This window comes from Musca domestica, unplaced genomic scaffold, assembly GCF_030504385.1.
Source record: "Musca domestica strain aabys unplaced genomic scaffold, Musca_domestica.polishedcontigs.V.1.1 1, whole genome shotgun sequence".
NCBI classification, from domain to species: domain Eukaryota; kingdom Metazoa; phylum Arthropoda; class Insecta; order Diptera; family Muscidae; genus Musca; species Musca domestica.
Genome location: NW_026712114.1, coordinates 33,163,640 through 33,185,397, shown reverse-complemented (window position 1 = coordinate 33,185,397; position 21,758 = coordinate 33,163,640). Strand labels below are relative to the sequence as shown.

Genomic DNA, 21,758 nt, shown 5'->3' with positions numbered 1-21,758 from the left:
ATTTCAGATTTACTGCACTTATGGGTAGCGAGAGGTAGGTATGTTTAATTTTCTAATTAATCTGTTGCAAGGGTTTTTTTCTCTATCTAAAGTAGTTAATTAACACATTATTGCGAAGAAAAAACGTCACAAAAATCGTCACTACAGCGACAGCGGGTTGGGGATATCACAGCGACAATAAATAAAATCGGAAAGCAACGAAGGCTTAACACTTTCAATATTTCCGCGATTACCGTTCTTGACGACTTTTGATCACAAACTGGCTGGCTGTTACTTGTGAAATTTTTAAAATGCCCCCAACCTCCCGCAAAAATATTAAAAAAAATCACTTTGCGATGGAATGTTCTGAAAAGGCATATCGGTTTGTTTTCATTACGAGTATTCCCAAACGTGAACAATATAAAAAACATTGCCCGTTTTTAAAGTTTCAAGTTTATGGTTGCTGTTGTTATTCTTTCAATTCAGTTTACTAAAATTGAATCAGAAACTTGTTATATTTTATGCGTCGATTGTGAACCACCGAAACGCTTTATTCGAAATTCATATCGATTTTGGTCATTGACGTTTTGTTGCGTTTTAATGGGATCGTCTTATTCAAATTAGGATTGGCTTCTTGAGATTTGATTTACATCCGCTGACAAGGAAATGCTTAAGGTATACGCTTGCGTATTTTTCATTGAATGTTGGAATACTTTGATCTGAAATGTTTACGTCTGTCACAGGTGCTATGAATAGTTACCGATTTGTTAATTTGTTGAATATTTTATCGATTTATTTTGGGTAAACCTAAACAAACAACTAATTTTTGGCGAAACACCCATATGGTGAAAAATATAGGGATTCATAACACTGTGCGACAAAAAAATTCTGGGTAATATAAAATTCATGAACACAATTAAAATAAAGGGGTTTTCAATAAAATACTTTAAATTGGAAATTACAGCAAAGTATATATTTTGATAAATTATCAAATGTTTATTTTATAATTAAGCGGACAGATGTATACCCCCAGCCTTGACTTTTGATTATTCAAACTGCTGACTCTTTCCGAAGCAGTTGGACAATATTGACCAATTTGTATCTGATCGAAGACTGAAATAAACATAACAATGTGCTAAATTTGGACTACATCGAGTATATGAGATATGTGTAAATTTTTGGAAAATGTGAAAATATGCGTGAGGTAACATATATTGCGGACCGAAGTATTTCATTTTCAAACTTGATAGAAATATTAGTGTGTGCAAAATTTGAAGGAAATCGAACATTTATATCTAATTTTATGCGAAATCGATAAACTCATATCAGTTTTCTGGGTAAGTTAGATAGAACAAGTTGTAAACAATCGCCGACATGTTTTGCAAGTTATGGCAAATATAATTATTAGAAATGGTGACCCTTTGTGGGTGAGGTACCAGAAGGGGTTGGCAGATGTATATCATCTTCCAACAGATCTTGTGTTAGCGAAAATGTTTGTATGTATGAAATTTGAAGGGAGTTGGAGGCTTATTTCGCTTTCTTTGAGCATTGTGTTTTTCAAAATCTTGAACTCTATGTGTGGGAGATATTAGAAGAAATGGTGGGATTCCTACCTTCTTTATAACAGATCTTATGTTGATGGAAATATTGAGATGTGCCAAGTCTGAATGGGATGGGATGTTAATTTCGTGTTTTATGAGCCTCATGAATGTTAAAAATGTTGACCCTTTGTGGGGAAGGTACCAGAAGTAGTGGACCGATATATCCCATCTTCACCCCAGATCTTGGGTTAATAAAAATATTGTGATGTGTGTAATTTGAAGAGAACGGGATGGTTATTTCAGATTTTATGATCGTTTGGTTATTCAAAAATGTAACCCTTTGTGGGGGAGGTACCAGGGAAGTAGACCGATATATTCCATATTCACCCCAGGCCTTGGGTTAATAAAATTATTGCGATGTGTGATGGTTATTTCGGATTTTATGATCGTTTGGTTATTCAAAAATGTAACTCTTTGTGGTGGAGGTATCAGAAGGAATGTTCCGTTCTTTAACATCTATATGACAAATCTTGTATTGATAGAAATATTGAGATGTGCTAAGTATGAATGGAATTGGATGGTAATTTCGTGTTTTATAGCCTTCATGAATATTCAAAATTTCGACCCGTTTTGGGGGAGGTACCAGAAGGAGTGGACTGATATATTCCATCTTAACACCAGGGTTTATAAAAATATTGTGATGTTCGAAATGTGAAGACAATAGGATTCTTACTTCATTTTTTATAAGAGTTGTATTTTTTTTAAAATTTTTGACCTTTTGTGGGGGAGATACTTGATGGAGTGAACCGATAATGTTCATTTTCGCACCGGACCTAGCACTGACGCAAATATTATGATTTGCAAAGTTGGAGCAAGCTCGGTTTATCGTTTTATATATATTTTTGAAAATTTCGACCTTTTGTGGTGGGGGGGGGGGGGGGGGGGGCGTACTAGAAGTAGTTGACTGATATTGTCCATCTTCGAACTCGATCCAAGTTGGACCAAATCGGATACTTTTCGAGAATTATCGTGCGCGCCAGCCAGCCAGACAGCCGTACGAACATAGCTAGATCGACTCCAACTGTCGTGAAACGGATTTGGTCCAAAGAAACCTAGGGTCTAAAACCGTTATTTCGACTAGGCACGATTTGACCGTATCAAATGATATGTACCCTCTCAAGCCATATGGCTGGGGTATATATTTTGGTTTAACCCGATTTATAGTATATTTTACTTTTTAACCATACTTTCCAAGTAATTTCGTAACTGAAGTATATACCCTCCATGAAAGAATATTGTTTTCGGTATCGCCCTCATATCAAAGTACCCCTGATTTCCGCATATTCCAATTGATTTACTCTAGTTATACCCTCAGCCATATGGCTACAGAGGGTATATATCATTTGATACGGTCAAAACGTGCCTAGTCGAAATAATGGTTTTAGACCCTAGGTCTCTTTGGACCAAATCCGTTTCAGAACATTTGGAGTCGATCTACCGATGTCCGTCCGTCCGTCCGTCCGTTTGTCTGTCTGTCTGGCTGGTGCGCACGATAACTCTCGAAGGGAGTATCCGAATCGATTCAAACTTGGTATATCGTAATATTCAATGTCAAACTTAGATCGAGTTCGGAGATGAGCAATATCGGCCCCAGAAGGAGTGGGCCGATATACCAAGTTCCCACACAAAATTTCAAAATTTTCAAAGAAAATAATTTGTTGCACAAAAAGAGAAATGATAATCCGATTTTGCTCGAACTTTGCAAATCCTCATATTTTCATCAATGCTAGGTCATGTGCGAAAATGGACAGTATCGGTCTACTCCATCAAGTACCTCCCCCACAAAGGGTCAACATTTTGAATAATTATACACAAAGTGTCAAAATTTTGAATACCTATGAAGTTCATAAAACGCCAAATTGACATCCGATTCCATTTAGACTTGGCACATCTCAATATTTCTATCAACACAAGATCTGTTATAAAGGTGGTATAGATTGAACCATTTCTTCTCCCCCATACATAGGGTTCAAGATTTTGAAAAAGAAAACACTCTAATAAAGCGAAATAAATATCCAACTCTCTTCGAATTTTACACACACAAATATTTTTGCTAACACAAGATCTGTTGTGCAGTTAATATATATCTGCCAACCCCTTCCGGGGTCACAATTTTCAATAATTATATCTGTTATAACTTTCGAAAAAACTTAGCAATACTTTACTACTTGCTATTCTCAAATATTTCTCTCAATAATAAGCCTGATATGAATATGAAATTTATCGGTATTTATGATTTCGCATAAAATTGGAAATAAATATTCTTTCTTGTAATATTGCCCAATATTACGCTCAACATTTTTTATTTGTATCAGATGAAGTATAAAAGGGGAATATTTCGGTAGACTCTATCTTGTAAATCACGCACATTTTAACACTTTCTAAAAATTATTACATATCTCATATAAAATGAAGGAGTGAATCGATATAATCCATACCAGGAACGTCGGAATATTTATATCATATTTTTGGGTCCGATACAAAATGGAGAATATTGTCCCATTCCTTCGGAACCTGCTCCATAGAGGGTCAAACGTTTGAATAATTGTAACACTAGTCAAATTATATTTAAATAATCGAACACAGGCTGAGGGTATATATCTGTCGGCATTACCGACTGATACTTTTTAATTTTATCTTCTCAGCAAACCAAAATACAAATTATCAGTCAAAGGGATTGGAAAATTTGACCAAGATCTTCGCAATTTCGATTGAGCACATTTTAGCGTAGTGTAGCAACCAAATATCGATAACATTCTTCGTCTGCAAAAAATAAATCTTTAATTATTTGTTTCTTTCGCCTAAAAGTCGGCTTTTGATTAAATGTAAATACGGCTAACACAATTAATTTATTCATACAACAAAATATTTTTTCACCTGCTTTGTTTTACTAGCAAAGTTCATGAAGGTCATTATCTGCCAAAATCAATTATGATCCCTCATATGAACATTAGACTTAGAAAATTTCTCAGTAAAACATTGCAAATGTGCTCATTATACATGACTCAAAACATTTGTGAACAAAAAATTTCATACATGACCTTTGACCTTTCCTCAATCATACATCAACACCAAAGTTCTCATGCATCATTTAATTTCTAATCAATTCTTTTATTGTCTCGCACAAAGCCTCCACCACCAACCTGTTGGCAATTTAACAGAGATATTTATCGCTTGTTATAGCGGCATTACGCTGCTGATTGAAATAGCTTATCACCCGACCATTAATAAATCTGGACTTGACAAATTCATTGAGTGAGCGATGGCGAACAAAGAAAGTCCTAATCAAATAATAAAACTAATGTCTGAACACGCCACACTTTTGCCGACAAATTGTTGTTGCTGGTGTTGTTTTCGTTGATGTTGGTGTTTTTGCTGTCATTACTGTTGCTTGGCTGTCCGCCTGTCTCACTGTCATTACAAAAATAAATAGTGTGTAATAACAATAAAAAAGAATTTTCATCATTTTTAGAAATAAAATGGATATATGGTCGCTAATAAATAAATGACACGATGGGTGCTTAAGACGCCTTACCGGGCCAGAGGACGGACGCCCCCGCCCTCTCTTAAATTTCCAAGCAATTTAATTCAAATCACCACACATAAACTGCTCGGTGCGATGAATGTATGAATGAAAAGTGGTTTAGCTCGATGTGAATGTAATTCGATGTCAGTGAACAATAAAAAATACAGACAAATTACTTGAAACAAGTAAAAAAGCAGTAAGTTCGGCTGTGCCGAACCTTGAATACCCTCCACCATTTGAAACGAATTTGGCATTTTTTCAAAAAAAAAAAAAAAAAAAAAAAATCCCTTAAAATTTTACAAATACCGAATATAGCCGTTATATTGGGGTCTATAGACGACGTGGACCTGCATAGGCAACTTTTTACTAGAGCCATTACAATATTCAATTGCGAAATTTGAAAAAAAAATATCGGTGAATAATGTAGCTAAAATCATCAAAATACAGAATGTAGGGAGGTACCAAAACGTCGACCTGAACAGACAATTTTCTGTTATAGGCCGTAGCATCCATTACGAACTTCAAATACCAAATTTGATACAATTCCGGTGAATAATGTCGCTAAAATCATCAAAGTACCGAATATCGGGAGGTACAGTTATATAGGGGCTATACGAAGACGTGGACCCTAGACCATTTTTGTCATGGGCTGTAATATCTATTACGAACTTCAAATACCAAGTTTCAAACAATTCCGGTGAATAATGTCGCTACAATCATGAAAATATCGGGAGGTGCCGTTATATGAGGGCTATACGAAAGCCTGGACCTGCACAAACAATTTTCTGTCGTTGGCTGTAGTATCCATTACGAACTTCAAATACTAATTTCGAAACGTTTCCGGTGAATAATGTCAATCACTAAAATACCGAAAATAAGAAGCTACCCATTTTCAATACCAAAAGTCCTTCAGACATAATATACATTTGAGTAAAATTTTATAAACCTACTTCATTTCGATCGGAAGCTAGAGTGATTTCCACACGGATATTGCTAAATCAACATAGAATTTTATGCTGATAAAGAATATATATACTTTGTGGGGGCTAAAATGTATATTTCGAGGTGTTACAAACGGAATAACAAACTTAGTATACCCTCAAGACTATGGTGGAGGGTATAAAAACAGCACAATGTTGTAAATTTGTGTGTATGAAATGGGTTGCTCGTTTTGCGATTTGGGTATTATTTTTAAATGAAGTTGATAAAAATTGTAATAAATGTTTAAAAACATATCTTGCTCTGATAGTCTTAAAAATTAAAAAATCATTTATCTTAAAATCCAATTCCTAAAAGTTCACCATTGTTGCTCCCCAAAAAAACCCATGTTTTAGCATTAAAAATCCACTACTTCAGAACATTGTCCTTGAAAAATATTTTTACCTCTAAATAATATATATTATTTTAAAATCCCAGATGAATGCCTCATTAAGCCTTGCTATAGTATTCTAAAAAAGAAAATACGAGGGCAGTTCGGAAACTTTTTATCCTATCAATGCATGAGAATAGCTAGTTTTTCAAAAATATTTTTATTTTTCAATATAAGCTCCTGAAACTTCAATACACTTGGTCCAACGCATTTCTAGCAATTCTATCCTTTGATTAAAATAGTTTTCCTCAAGGTCTTCAAAATAGTGGTTTACAAATGTAATTGCATCTTCATTTGAGATAAGAAGTTTTTACTATACCCTACAACACTATGTGTTGGGGGTATTATAAGTTTGATTGGGTCAAAAATTATGTAACACCTCGAAATATTGGTTTCCCACATAGGAAAGTATATACGGATCTTCCTAGCTCGCCGACCTGAGTCGATCTAGCTATGTATGTCCGTCCACCCGTCTGTCCGTCTCTCGATGTTAATTTGTAATCACTCTACAGGTCGCAATTATGGACCAATCGACGCGGAAATTAGCATGAGGCTAGAGCTTAGGGCTGGGCAGAAGCTTTCCAATTTTGATAGCCATCGGATAATATTTAGTGGTTGAAATAGACCATAGCATTTGTGATAAATAAAAAATTTTTCATTAAACTGCGAATATTTTTAATGCCGTCGAAATCACAAATAGGTGAACAGGTCAATTCTGACCGTTACGTAAATGCCGATAGTAAAAATATCGGATATATATATAGCGAAACATATACAATGTATATATACAAAGGAAGGGGATGTTAGTGAGAATCCTTATATCTCCAGAATGGCTGGAGCGATTTTGACAAATTTTGTTAATTTAGAATGCCCTATTGGCATAAAAGTATAACATCTAAAAAAACGCAAAAAAATATGCCAATAATGATGTTAATATAGATTTTGTATTATTTTATGACAATTTTTATTTTTTCATATTTTTTATCGCATGCGATGTTTTCAATTTGACTTATAATATTGTGTATATTTTGTAATATTTTTGCACTTTACAACACAGGTTGGGGTTATTATTTATATACAGATTGCAAGTATCGTTCGATCCTCACGAAATTTTTGACAAAGGTAGGGCTATGCTCAGATGGGCTTCAAAGATGTCCGGAATATATTTAGGGGTTGAAATAGACCAGCAACTCAAAATGTTCCTGATTTTGCAGCCGTTATAAAGTTCACAAATATAAACCAAAGGACACGAAATCTTGCATGAAGTTAGAATTTAAAACAGCGGGTAGAATTTAAGACAGCGGGACCACTACTTATATCCGAAATACACAATAGGCGAACTTCTAACTTTTTTATGCTGATTTCGTTGACGAATATAGCCAAATTGCTTTTGGAGATGATCGCAAAATATTTAGGCGTTCAAATGAACCAAAAACAGAAAAAAATCCTGATCACACAATTGTGAAGTCAATCGACACGCCTGAGAAGATAGTTAAGCACAGTGAAGAATTCTTCCATTTTGGATGACCATTCGATTATATTTAGCCGTAAAGTGGACCACAAAAACTAACAGCACGACGGAGTGCATAAATATCTGGAAAATGTCCCTGGTCAAAATGCTAAGGTAATATCTGGGCAGTGCTCCGTGACATAATTTCAAAAGCGAAATCTTCCAAAATGGATTTGGACATGAGGGGGCTTTTCATATATAGTAGTGTTGTAGGGTATCACATGGTCGGCCCCGCACGACTATAGCCTCTGCTTACTTGTTTTTTTAATATAATTCTTCTCCGAGTTATATCATGCACTCTATAGCCAACTGTAACTGCTCTAAAGCCAAATCTTGATGGTGGTGGTATGATCTACTTGAAATCAATTCTTTTGTTGCGGGAGTTCTACTAAAAATGCATAGTGGTAATGGTATCATATAGTCGGTTCCACTCGACTTTTAAATTTTCCTTACTGGTTTGTTTCTTGGAATGGTTTCAAAATACGATGAAAACTATAGCTAAATCTTAACTGGTTTTGTCGAAACTTGGCATAGTTTATTTCAGTCTATATTAACCGATTTCGAAAAAATTTGGAATAAGTACTTATGGGCTGTTTCGGAGATATTGTACCGAAAATCATTATTATAGACGGCATCTTATGACAAATCGCATGAATCATATATATGGATGCTATAATGAAAGTTGAACCGATTTAAACCAAAGTGAAAAGTTTGCTGCTGCATGTGCCAATTTTTGCTCTAATTAATAAAAGCTAGGAAATATAACCGGAGTCGCATCCCATTCAAAACACCCGATTTTACTAATATCTAGATATTTATATTGTTTCCGGGTTGGTCTCCAAATGATAAGGTATTACCCACCTCCAACTCTCTCACATTGTTGATAAACACCCTATAAAAAATAACATTCACATAATCCCATCGGTGTTTTGCATTAACTATGCCTCAGAAAATTAGTAATCAAAACACTTGGAGGGGTTTCACTGTTGTAATAGCATTCAAATATAACAACGAATTGCAAACAAAATAAAATAAAAACGCGCGCAAAAATTTAACCGAATCTCTTTAATAAGAACAGAAGAGTGTCACAATTGTGGGTGATTGTTTCCATTCTGTTATCATCAATTCGACGACACACTGATTTACTGAGACACTGAACTACATTTTCCGGGGTCTTTTACTTGCCCATGTGTGTGTGTGTATGAGTGCATGCAAAATTTATTATTTGGAGTAAATGGGAGAGGGAGAGTCCAATTTGATTTATGTGTGCAAGCAACCGGTGTGAACAACAGGTGTGTGTTGTTGAGATTTTTCGAAAGCTTTCAATTCCTTTACATTATTACGGGGACTTTCTCTCGCTCTCTCTCACAATTTTTTATTCCTCTCATTGTGAATGCGCAGCGCAGATATTTCGCTTATTTTATGAAACATTTTCCTTGCTCAATATAAAAGAGAAAGTTTGGGCCGTTGTGTTTGTAGTTATTGGTGTGGTTGGTGGTAGTAATGAAGGCACTGCCATCACAACGAGTGGAACAACAAAATTGTTGCATACTTTATGGCGTTCAATGTGAAATATATTGTGTCGGTGTCGTTTTGTTGTTTTTAGCTATCGTTGTTGCCGAGTAGAGTAGCAGTGCCAAGATTTATGTACTTTGTGAGTAACAGCAACAACAACAGTATCACGAAGGGAGCAACAGCTTTTATCAGCATTCGTTGGGCAAGGGTCTGTTTTTAGGGGGTGGTTGGGCGCCATTGAGGACCCAGTGCCACAGAAAGTATTTTACTTTTAGGATTTAGTTGGCGCTCAGCAGTGTCCGTGTGTCCGTGTGTGCGTTTGTGAGTGTGTGTGCATTGCGTCGTTTTGGTTTACTTACTCGTAGCTTGAACTTGTCGTATATGTTGTTATGGGAGGAAAACAAAACGGCAGAGAAGCATTTTTCTCCTTCTGCAAATGTGTGTTACTGTGTGAAGAACAACTTCTGTACACACATAGATGCATATGTTTGTGTGTGTGTGTGTGAGTGATATACTGTTTTTTTTTTTTTTGCTATGTCATGTTGTAAATGTAAGGTAGAATTTGAAGCAAGCTGCTGTATGTTTAGTCAACATTAAGCTTTCATCTCGTACGGGTTTGTTGCATAGCGAAGACGAACGCCAGTAATAAATGAAGGAAAATAAAACACAGAAATAAACATAAAACGGTTGAATTGTTTTTGAAAATATTTTAAAAATTTAAGGAGAAAAAAAAAAAAACAAAAACAAAAAAAAAAACGGAAATTAAAAATGGGCTAAAATGTGACAAATTGAATGGAAAAGTTTATACTTCCTTAAAAAGGCGTAGCTCGTTGTACTTGGCGCGCATTTGGGTGACTAAAAAATTGTTTGTTCCGTCGGAATAACAAATTGTGAATTGGTGGTTGTCAATATCGTACACTGATAATGATAATGGGCAATATTTAGTAGTTATCACTGTTTTACTGTTTGAGTAACAAATTAATTAATGCATAAGTGTAAATATTTAGTGAATGTGTAAAAATAGAATTCCATATATAAATATAATAATAAAATATTAGTAGATAATTATAAATAAATATGTGTCATGTGTCCTGAGTGACATGAAATAATTTAATCAGCTTATCATTAATTAAAATTAATGAGACTAGTGTCCAACTACTTTGTAGTTTAGTGTGTAAAGAATTAACGTGCAACAAATTAGTAAACAAAATTTTCTTTTAATTGAGAAATAAAAAACAAAAAAAAAAAAAAAAACAACTGAACCAAACCAGAAATAAATGTGGAAATAAAGAAGTACATATATATAGGAAACGTGGAATTTTTAGACCTGCAATGGAAATATAGAATTGTGAGTACATAAATTAACAAGAAATTTAAATTAACAAGAATACAAGTAAAAACCAGTAAAGAAAGTCTTAAAGTCGGGCGGGGTCGACTTTATGATACCCTACACCACTTTGCTTATTAAGTAGAGCTCCACATAACAATTAAAAGTTTTTATGGGAGAATTCAAACATACACGCCATGATTATAATTATAATTTAAAGTTCAAAGGACTAAATATGGCGAAGCATTTGTATCTTTAAAATTCGGAATTGTATTGCCCATTTGGTGCACAATTAATTTGAAATCGGATAAAGATATATATGGGAGCTATATCCAAATCTGAACCGATCTCGATAAAATTTGGCAAAGATATTTCTGAGCTGTATTTGATATATTTCCCTGAATATCGTTGTTACGGACTGCATATTAGGGTTGTGGGTAACAAATATAACAAATCGGATAAATAATATATATGGAAGCTATAGCTATATCTGAACCGATCTTCACCAAATTTGACATACTAGTTTTTAGACTCAATTCGGTCGTAAGTGCCAAATTCCATCCCATTTGGACAAATATTAGACGTTTGGTGCACAATAAAAGGTAAATCGGAGGAAGTTATATATGGGAGCTATATCCAAATCTGAACCGATCTCGATAAAATTTAGCAAATGTATTTCTGAGCTGTATTTGATATATTTCCCCAAATATTGTTGTTGCATAGTGCATATTACGGCGGCGGTGGACAAAAATAACAAATCGGATGAACAATATATATGGGAGCTATAGCTATATCTGACTGACAATTCTGACTGATATTACACGTTTGGTGCACAATAAAAGGCAAATCGGACGAAGATATATATGGGAGCTATATCTAAATTTTGACCGATTATCTCCAATTTCAATAGGGTTCGTCCTTGGGCCAAACAAAAGATCTTTGCAAAATTTCTTCTGGATCGGGCAATAAATGCGACCTGTACTTTGTTTACAAAAATACATGGACGGACGGACAGACGGACGGACGGACAGACGGTGTAGGGTATAATGAAAAGGGAATCGAAAGATTTGGTAACAACTTTCCACACAGGTATATTGTGCTTGTTTGGCAACCTGAAATGTAGAGTCGAACAATTTTTGAGCAGACTTAACCATTTTTTGACAACACAATCGAATATGAAACCAAAGTCCCATTCTAAGTGCAAATTTATTATACCCTCCACCAATCTATGGTTGATATAATAACTTTGTCGTGCCTTTGGTAACTCCTCGAAATATTCATAATAGACCCTACAAAGTATATATATTCTGGATCAGCATAAAATTCTAAGATGATCTAGCGATTTCCGTCTCTCCGCTTGTCTGTTGTAATTACGCTATCTTTCGAACGTATTTAGATAGAAGGCTAAAATTGCATACATGTCTAATTTACCAGTAGGAAGGTTAAGTGGGCTAATGGGCCATGTCGGTCCACATTTTCGTATAGCCCCCATATAACGGTACCTCCCTATATTCGGTATTTTCATGATTTTAGCGACAGTATTTACCAGAATTATTTCAAATGTCATGTTTAAAGTTCGTAATGAATACTACAGTCCATGACAAAAATTTGTGTATGCAGGTCCACGTCTTCGTATAGCCCAAATATGATTGAAATTCGTAATGGGTGCTACAGACTACGAAAAGAATTTTTGGATGCTGGTACCCCCCTATACTCGGTATTTTTATGATTTGTGCGACATTATTCACCGGGGTTGTTTCAAATTTGGTATTTGAAGTTCGTTATGGGTACTACAGCCTATGACAAAAAATGTCGTAAGCAGGTTCACGTCTTTGTATTGTATCCATATAACAGTTTTCATTTAAGTGGTTGTTACCGGTAGTTTTTTGACATTTTCAAGTTCCTTTCAAATGGTGGAGGGTATAAAAAGTTCGGCCCAGCCATTGCCTGAATTGTATATTATTTTTGTCATTTCGGTTACAACCCTTCCAAATAACCTTTTAAATATCATGTAGTTTTCTTTTTATCATTGCAAAATTTTAAAATATTTTGACATTAGTCCACTCTTTCTTGGGTATTTTGAATATTTCCTGATGCCATAAAAAATATGTCTGGGTCGAAAAGAAAATATGATTCGATAAAAAATCAGATCGGACAATATAGTGTCTTCTAAATGTTATCTTCTTCAGGACGGCCAATATTTTCCATTTTCGTACCTGACCTAAGTTTGCAAAATTTTAAAATATTTTGACATAAGTCCACTCTTTCTTGGGTATTTTGAATATTTCCTACACTTTTTAACCGACATATCGTATTTTAATTTCTCAGAGGATATGCATTTTTCTGCAAATATTTCAGCTACTTCACAGTACAACCCAATGAGTTGTATTTTGATGATCATATTCCAATTTTTGGCTGTAATAGCTACAATTATACCCTCACCCATATGGCTACAGAGGGTATATATCTTAGATCGACTTCGGAGATGGGAAATATTGGTCCACTTCTTCTGATATCTCCCCCACAAAGCGTCAATATTTTGAGTATCCATGAAGGTCACAAAACGTGAAAATAACTTCCGATTCCATTAAGGCTTTATACATCTAAATATTTCCATCAATACAAGTTGGTAGAGATCGTACCATTTCTTCTGGTACCTCCCCCCACATAGGATTCAAGAATTTGAAAAACAAAACGCTCAAAGAAAGCGTAATAAGCATCCAACTCTCTTCAAATTTTCACACGCAGGGTCACAATTTCCAATACTTATATCTGTCATAACTTGCGAAACAATCTTTACATCTTACTATATCTAAATATTTCTCGTAACCAGATATCTGATATGAATATGTATTTTATCGAAATTTATAATTTCGATTCCCTTCAAATTTTGCAAATATCAATATTTTTATTTGTATTAGATGAAGTATTAAAATTTCCACATTTTCCATTCTCGTATAAAGTATAGGAAGAAGACGATATAATCCAAATATGGCATGTTGTATTATTTATATTAGACTTAGGTCACATACGAATTGGACAATATTGGCCAATTGCTCAAGGCTCTGGGTATACATCTGTCGGTTAAGCCGATTGATACTATTTAAATTGTTTTTTTATACCCTCAGCCATATGGCTACAGAGGGTATATATCATTTGATACGGTCAAAACGTGCCTAGTCGAAATAACGGTTTTAGACCCTAGGTCTCTTTGGACCAAATCCGTTTCAGAACATTTGGAGTCGATCTAGCGATGTCCGTCCGTCCGTCTGTCTGTCTGTCTGGCTGGCTAGCTGGTGCGCACGATAACTCTGGAGTATCCGATTTGGTCCAAACTTGGTACATCGTAATATTATTGTAAAACTTAGATCGAGTTCGGAGATGGGCAATATCGGTCCACTCCTTCTGGTACCTCCCCCACAAAAGGTCGAAATTTGTAAAAAATTTATTCTTTGCACAGAAAGAGAAGGGAAAATCCGATTTTGCTCCAACTTTGCAAATCCTAATATTTGCATCAGTGCTAGGTCAAGTGTGAAAATGGACAATATCGGTCCACTCCATCAAGTACCTCCCCCACAAATGGTCAAAATTTTGAATAATTTCAACTCTTATAAAATGTGATATAAGAGTCCGATTGTCTTCAAATTTCACAGATACCAATATTTATATTAACCCAAGGTCTGGTGTTAAGATGGAATATATCGGACCAGTCCTTCTGGTACCTCCCACACAAATGATCGAGATTTTCAAAAAAAAATGTGTATTTTCTGCACAGAAAGAGAATCGATAATCCGATTTTGTTTCAACTTTGCAAACCCTGACATTTACGTTAGTTCTAGGTCAGGTGCAAAAATTGGTAATATCTGTCCACTCCATCAAGTACCTCCCCCACAAAAGGTCGAAATTTTGAATATCCATCAAGCTCTTAAAACACTAAATTAACATCCGTTTCCATTCAGACTTGGCACATATCAATATTTTCATATACGCACGATCTTTTATAAAGATGGTAGAGATCGGACCATTCGTTCTGGTACCTCCCACACAAAGGACCTGAGTTTTGAATAATAAAAACGAGCAAAGAATCCGAAATAAACATCCCGTTCTCTTCATATTACACACGTCCCATTATTTCTACTAACTCAAAATCTGGTGTGAAGATGGAATACATCGGTCCACTCCTTCTGGTACCTACCCCACAAAGGATCAAAATTTTAAGTATCCATGAAGCCCGTAAAACGCAAAATTAACATCCGATTCTATTCAGACTTGGAGCTTCTCAATATTTTCATCGACACAAGATCTGTTATAAAGATGGTAGAGATCGGACCATTTTTTCTGGTACCTTCCCACATAGGGCTCAAGATTTTTAAAAACAAAATGCTCAAGGAATTCGAAAAAAAAAAAAACATCCAAATGCATCCATCCACCTCCTCAAATTTCCCACATACAGACATTATTTCTAACACAAGATCTGTTGTAAAGAAGATATACATCTGCCAACTTATAATTGTCATAACTTGCGAAACAAGTCGGCGTTTCTTTGCTATATCTAAATATTTCTCTTAACCAGTATTTTGATATGAATATGTAATTTGTCGGAATTTATGATTTCGCATAAAATTGGATACGATTGTTCTATTTCCTTCAAATTTTGCGCATACCAATATATTTTTTCTGTATTAGATGAATGAAATACTCCAGTCCGCTATATCTATTTTTTGCATTTTCCAAAAATGTGCACATATCTCATATAAAGTACAAGAAGTAGTCGATATAGTCCAAATCTGTTACATTCGTAACTTAAGGCTGGGGGTATACATATGTCGGCAAAACCTACTGATACTTTACTTGTTTTTTTTTTAATTTTCAAATTTTTTGACATAAGTCCACTCTTTCTTGGGTATTTGAAGACTCGCTGCTCTTATTAACCGACATATCGTATTTTAATTTCTCAGAGTATTCAAATTTTCCGGCAAATATTTCAGCTACTTTACAGTACAACCCAATTAGTTGCAGCTAGCTATAATTTGTTATTTTGCTTTTGAAACTGGCATTAGACTCTCTCTCTCTCTCTCTACCTAAACCATTAACTCATAATCCCATATTGAAGATATGACTCTAACAAGAGTTTAATGGCATCTTTTGTTTTGTTTTTTTAAAGAAATCCGTCTTTGCGGATGATTTTTTTTTCTATCTTGGAAATATTGGCGAACAACGTTTTTCTAAAGTTGGATTCCATTTATTTATCTAAAATTAGACTTCGGGCCAAAAATGCAATCACTCCATTGGTGAATGAAATAACTATTTCCGAATGTTTTAGTTAATATCACGAAAATTCAAAATTGGATATCAAAAGAGTTGGATGCTACAGTGCAGGATGTGTGTGGACAGCGGACGGATAGCAAAATCCAAATCAACTCAGAATTAATCGGCATGATAGAATTTCAAGTTTATGAATGCAGAGAGTAAATGTCATCTGATGCGATAAAAAATATGTCTGGGTCGAAAAGAAAATTTGATTCGGTAAAAAATCAGATCGAGTTTGGGATGGACAATATAGTGTCTTCTGAATGTCATCTTCTTCAGGACGGCCAATATTTTCCATTTTCGTATCTGACCTAAGTTTGATACAAATATAACAACGAACTGGGTTGGGGCTTGTTTTTTTAATGTGATAGAAAGAGCGACCTAATGTATAAAATATTAATAACGAAAAATGGTTTCGAAAATTTGTTAAGACAAAAATGAATAAGCCAGTATGGTTAAATTTCGAAAATGAGCTACGTTTTTTCTAAATACTATGATGTTCCTATTATATCGAATACACCCTTTACTGAATATGAGTCTTTATACCCTACACTACATAGTGGTAAGGCTACTATGTCTTTGTGCATTTGATTGTAACATGGAGAAGGAAGCGAGATAGACCACTTTCTAGGTCGATTTATGCATGTAAGTCTGTCAGTCCGTCCGTCCATCCATGTATTCTTGTGACCAAAATTCAGGCCGGATTTATCATCCGATTGAGATTAAATTTTGTAAACTATGTTTGTTTGGCCCAAGGATGAACCCTATTGAAATTGGCGATAATCGGATCAGATTTAGATATAGCTCCCATATATATCTTCAACCGATTTTGGGTTAATTGTGCACCAAATGTTAATATCAGTCCAAATGACCAGAATTTTGGCACGACCAACCGATTTCAGTTTAGATATAAGTTCTTAAAATTTGGTGAAAATCGGTTGAGATATAGCTATAGCACCCATATACAGGGTGAGATGAAAAAACTGCAACCAACTTCAGACTGCTGCCATTTCTAAGCCACTCGTTCAACAGCTGTTAAAGTAATTCCAGTGACAGCTCATTATATTGTTTACAAGCGTACAAAAGCACTTTTGGTGAGAATTTGTCAGAAAAAAAGTTATTCGTGATAGAATTCAAGCGTGATATCTTTAAGTTTGGCTGGTCACTTGTGGTGGCTATCGTTAGAGCACTCCAGCATTTAAATGTGAATTAATCTTTTGTGTCTCGTACCATCGCTCGTTACCGCGATACTGGTAGCGTAGCCCGACGTCAAGGTAGAGGACGGAAGAAAAAATCAACAACAGCAGAAATGGATCGAAAAATAGAAAGAAGCGACTTGATCGAAATCCGCGTCGCAGTGGCCGAAAAATGGCTCGTGAGCTGAACATATCGCACCATTCGGAAAATATTGAAAAATGAGCCCAGGGGGTAAAGCCATTGAAATTCTAAAAGTGCAAGAACATACACCGCAACAGAAAAGAGCTTAAGAGTTGCTTCGCTTGGCCGAAAATGGTGAACTGCCGAATATGGCTTTCTCCGATGAGAAAACATACGTTCTACAGCAGTTTGTAAACAAACAAATTGATCGTGTTTACTTGCCAATAAGGTCAGCTGAAAATGTGCACCTTCGGCTGGCCACCAGAACTCAAGCACCGGCCATGGTGATGGTGTGGGCTGCCATAATAGCCGATGGTCGTTCTGCGCTCATATTAATCGACTATGGTATCAGAATAAATGCCGAATATTATCACGAAAATTTTCTGGAGGGTGTAGTAAAGCCATCATTTTGGCCGCAAACCTTGGACATTCCAACAGGACTCTGAATGGTTATGAAATGAGGTTCCTCGCTTCATTTCCAGTGCACAATGGCCACCAAAATCTCCGGATACCAATCCGTTGGACCATTCTGTCTGGAGTATTTTGGAAAGCAAGGTTGGCTCTAAAAAATACAAAACTGTCGATCACCTCCAAAAAGTGCTTCGCCGGGAATGGGCCAAAATACCGCAGATCAACATTCGGGCAGCGTGTGACGAATTCATTGGCCGTTTGAAGAACAAAGGTGACCAATTCAAAAAAATCTAAACTTATTCTAAAATTTGATGCTATTTCGGACATTTTGTGGTTTGATTCCATAAAATAAAAAAATAAGGCATCTGACTTTATTACAGTTTTTTATCTCGTCCTGTATATATATACAAGACTTCTTATTAGTAATATAATGAAAAAGTCATATGCGTGTTATTCTCTACTTACCATTCAAATGGAGACGCCAAAAAGTCAATAAAAATAGTTTGCCACGATAAGATAAAGAAGAAAATCATAAAGAAAACAATCATATTTCTCACAAAAGCACAACAAATTTGCATCTGAAAACAAGAGACCACCAACGCCAGGACGGGGCAACAATAGGTTATATCATTCAGGACACGAACATTTGCAGTGACATGCAAATGGAAATGAATATTGAATAACATAACTGGCAAGATTGAGGCAATAGGCCGCCAGGCAAGTAAGTCATTCATCCATCCATCCATCTAGCCAGCCGGCAAACAGGCGTAGCAGTTGAACGACTTTAGTTGTTACGTTAAAACAACATTTCGTTATTCCGTTTCCGGTGTCGTTGTTCAAGCGTTATTCAACATGAATTTGCGTGTCAACACCATGTAAGTTTATGTTGCTGTTGTTTTTGCTCTGCATTTCATTTTTGTTTGTTCAGCCATCAGCTTCAACTAGGTTTGTCCCCTTTGGCAAAATGTCGCGTGTCCATGTCGCTTGTTGTTACTGTTTTTTTTTTTTATTCGAAACCAAACATTTTCGCATTTTTATGCCAAAGGATATGTGTCGGAGTGATTGTGTGTGTGTGTGTGGGTTTGTGCAAATAAAACAGGATAAAATAACATTTGAGTGTAAATGTAAAAGACATGCAACATTTATTGCTTAAACACCAACACACACATACATACACAAACAGACACTCATGGGACACGGAAACACACATAACAACACACATATTTTTCCCACACATTTAACCCAAATTAATCCGGACCCAGTATTATGCTCACGCTTTTGATGGAAAATGACTGGATGGCATTAATTAATTTCAATTTTTTTCTTGGACAATTAATTTTCCAACTTTTGTTGCCCTTATGTTCCCCATTTGATAATTATCTTCCGTCTCGATTACATCCCAAATGGCGTAGGAGAAGTAACATAAAAAACTGCTGGAAGGATCTCGTTAATTAATTCCGAAAAATTCCATATTCGTGAGGAGTTTTTCTTTCTTCTCCTCTTTTTTCTTGATTTACTTTTCACTTAACTCACCAATACAATCGACACAAAGGATTTTCGTTTCTGCCAGCGTTTTTTGTTTTAGATTTTGACGAACAAACAATTTAATTAATGTGGGAATTTTAAACATAAGCGTTTTAACTTTATAGCCTTGCCCCCAAGTGTTGATATCTCCAAGGGGTTATTCGAAAGCATGAGCTTTTTATGAGCTTGTCGCTGCTATCAATTAATATAATTTATTTACTCCTCTCAATGGATTTGCCAAACAATGCCCTTATCAAGCTGAATGTGCGATAATGTTGAGAAATTATGGGGATTGTAAATTGTTTTGGAAAAGAGGTTTGGTGCTAAAAACGATGCTATTAGCATTTTATGTTATTTGTTTGGAAATTCAATATCAAAATAGATAAAAATAGAATAGAATGTACCTAGCCAGCACATTACATTAACCAAGGAATAATAATTATATTAAAATCAGCAATAAAAAATTTAAATTAATTGCTACCAATTAGAGTGAAAAAATTTGAAAAACTGATTTTTATTTTGACCCCTAAGTCCCACAGAAAATTGTAGGAAATAACAAATTGATAGTTTTCCACCAGAACACTATAGGTCAAATAACTGCTTTAAGTGGAAAAAAGTCAAATTTCACACATTGCCTTCTCACTTCTTGTAGAAAACATATAGCTCCTCTATACAAAGAGTGGCATAAAATAGTTTTTATACCCTACAACTCTATATTATAAATTTGATTGGGCCAAAAATTATGTAACACCTCGAAATATTGGTTTCCCACTTAGGAAGGTGCATATGGATCTTCTAATATCGCCGAGCTGAGTCGATTTACTATGTATGTCCGTCCGTCCGTCTATCCATCTGTCCATGTTAATTAGGATTATGAAATAGGGTGTAAATATAAGGAAAATATCCCCGGTAAAAAAACCAAAGGTAACATTTGTGCATTTTTTCAAATAATCGACTAAAATTTGTTTGGACCTAAGGAGGTTTTCCACTATATTATAGTGTTGTATGATATCACATGGTCGGCGCCGCACGACTATAGCCTTTGCTTACTTGTTTTTATATCCTCCACCATTCTATGGAGGGTTGAGTAGCTTTGTCAAAAGAATGATAGACCTTACAAAGTATATATATAGTCTGGATCGGCGTAAAATTCTAAGACGATTTTGTGATGTCCGTCTCCCTGTGTATCGGTCTGTCTGTTGAAATTACGCTATTTTTCAAACGTACTGAGACAGAAAGCTAAAATTTTGCACACATGTGTATTTTCCCAGTAGGCGGGCTAAGTTCGTAAATCGGCCATGTCGGTCCATGTTTTCATATTGCCCCATATAACGATACCTTCCGATATTCGGTATTTTCTTGATTTTAGCGATTTAATTCTCCCGAATTGTTTCAAATTTCGTATTCGAAGTTTGTAGTGGGCACTACAACGCATGCATAAGAATTTCTTTTGCAGGTCCACGTCTTCGTATAGCCTCCGCATAAAGCTATAACGTAATTTTTCGTAATTTTTCAAGTTACTTCGAAATGATGAAGGCTACTAAAAGGCCTGGGCGAACATAGCTATTTATACCCTACAACACTATATGTTGGGAGTATTATAAATTTGATTGGGCCAAAAATTATGTAACACCTCGAAATATTGGTTTCCCACCTAGGAAAGTATATATGGATCTTCCTATCTCGCCGAGCTGAGTCGGTCTAGCTATGTATGTGTGTCCATGTTAATTTGTAATCTCTCTACAGGTCGCAATTATGGCCCGATCTTCACGAAATTTGGAATGGAGGTGGGGCTAGGGTCAGAATAGAACCCCGTTGCTTTTGGAGATGATCGCATAATATTTATAATATTTAAAATGGACCAAAAACTGAAAAAATTCCTGATTTTGCAGTTGCTCTACAGGTCGCAATTATCGACCAATCAAAGCGGAAGTTAGCATGGCGCTAGAGCTTAGGGCTGGGCGGAAGCCTTCCAATTTTGATGCTCATCGGGTAATATTTAGTGGGTGAAATAGGCCACAATATTTGTGTTAAACAAAAGTCAAAATTTCCGTTAAACCGCGAATATTTTTAATCCCGCCGGAATCACAGGTAGATGAGCAGGTCAATTCTGACCGTTACGTAAATGCGAATAGTAAATATATCGGATATATATAGCGAAATATATAAAACGTGTATATACAAAGAAAGTCAGAATGCTTATATCTCAAGAATGGCTGGACCGATTTTCAGAATGCTTATATCTCAACAATGGCTGGACCGATTTTGACAAATTTTGTCAATTCAGAATGCCCTCTTGACATAAAAGT

At 35.5% G+C, this 21,758-nt stretch overlaps 1 protein-coding gene across 2 annotated transcripts in view; it reads left to right on the top strand.

The window, feature by feature from the left end:
- The window catches only part of LOC101896361 (dopamine receptor 1), a 301,976-nt gene that overhangs the window by 43,384 nt on the left and 236,834 nt on the right, over positions 1 to 21,758 (top strand). For both annotated transcript variants that reach the window (XM_059121808.1, XM_059121803.1), the window contains exon 2: positions 8 to 34. The gene's annotated coding sequence lies outside the window, so the exon portion shown is untranslated. The remainder of the gene's footprint in view (positions 1 to 7; positions 35 to 21,758) is intronic.